We start from the raw sequence: 1,234 nt of genomic DNA, 5'->3' as shown, positions 1-1,234 counted from the left end.
TCACTAGCTCGTTGAAAGGTTACTTATCCGGTACGCCAGACAACTACAATTGCTATGAAAATGCTGGCTGGAATTTTAAGTAAAAAGTGGTGCAACTGCCACTGAAGGTAAAGTCACCTTAAATAAAATAGTCTGGAAGGTTCCAAATATAACGGTCGATGATGAAGAAAGGTTGAAATTATTGAAACTTATAGAAAAAGAAAAAAGTTTGTTTATTCCTTTTAGATCTTTTGAAACTTTTGAATATCCTGAACTCGGAACCACTAAAAAAGTTGTATGGAATTTGAAAACTGCTTCAAAATTAGAAAAACCACGATTCATCATAATTGGTTTACAAAAAGGACGTAAAAATTTGTTAGCGAAAGATTGTAGTATATTTGACCATTGTAATCTAACAAACGTTAAAGTATTTCTAAACTCGATAGCTTATCCATACGATAATTTGAATTTAGATTTTTCTAAAAATAATTTCACTTTATTATATAATATGTATACATCGTTTCAAGAATCGTACTATGAAAAAAGTATTCGTAACCCGATATTGAGTCCATCTACTTTTCTAGCAAACGCACCAATTATAGTGTGACAGCTTACTGTTTATTAATTCATGATCGTATTGTAGAATATGTACCTTTTACTAGAGAAGTAAGAAAACTTGTGTAAATATAATTAAGACTTAATTTATAACAATAAAAAAAAAATATTATTTAATAATTTATGTTTTTACTTGAAATAATTTTTTCAGTTTTAAGATTTCCTAAAAAAAAAAAATTTGATCACGTTAAATATTTTTACGAGGTAGAATTTGGTAGACAATCACTGTGAAATGTGTTACACGGTAAAATAAAAGTCTCCAAGGGGGACATTCCCCCTTGGAAAAAAAAAATTACCGTGGAAAAGCTGGCTGTGAACATACAAATATATACTACTTACTATGTCATTCAGCACTATAAAATTAACACAATTCAAAATATTCCGTCAGATGAAAGGTTAGTAAAAAACTATGGTCTATAACATGTGTAAAATAAAAATATATTAAATATTGAATTTTTATACTAGATGGAAACATGCGGAAGCTAGTATTAAAATTCATACATCTAGTAGAGATACAAAAGATTCAAACATTTCAACAAAATCAATAATCTTCGAAAAATATTGGACCGGGTTTCAGCAGATCCTAAGAAAAAATTTATCAAAATACTAAAAAGTAAATTCATCACATTTAAATGTATAA

The 1,234-nt window shown here is 28.0% G+C and overlaps 1 long non-coding RNA gene across 1 annotated transcript; it reads left to right on the top strand.

Annotated features, from left to right (window-relative positions):
• Positions 1–949: 949 nt before the first annotated feature.
• LOC107884269 lies at positions 950–1,130 on the top strand. Its single transcript, XR_001679810.2, has 2 exons — positions 950–989; positions 1,060–1,130. It is a non-coding gene; the product is annotated as an uncharacterized LOC107884269 (long non-coding RNA).
• Positions 1,131–1,234: the final 104 nt, after the last annotated feature.

Source organism: Acyrthosiphon pisum, chromosome X, assembly GCF_005508785.2.
Source record: "Acyrthosiphon pisum isolate AL4f chromosome X, pea_aphid_22Mar2018_4r6ur, whole genome shotgun sequence".
In the NCBI taxonomy this organism is placed as follows: domain Eukaryota; kingdom Metazoa; phylum Arthropoda; class Insecta; order Hemiptera; family Aphididae; genus Acyrthosiphon; species Acyrthosiphon pisum.
Note: the sequence above shows the minus strand (reverse complement) of the source record. Positions and strands in the feature narration are given on the sequence as shown.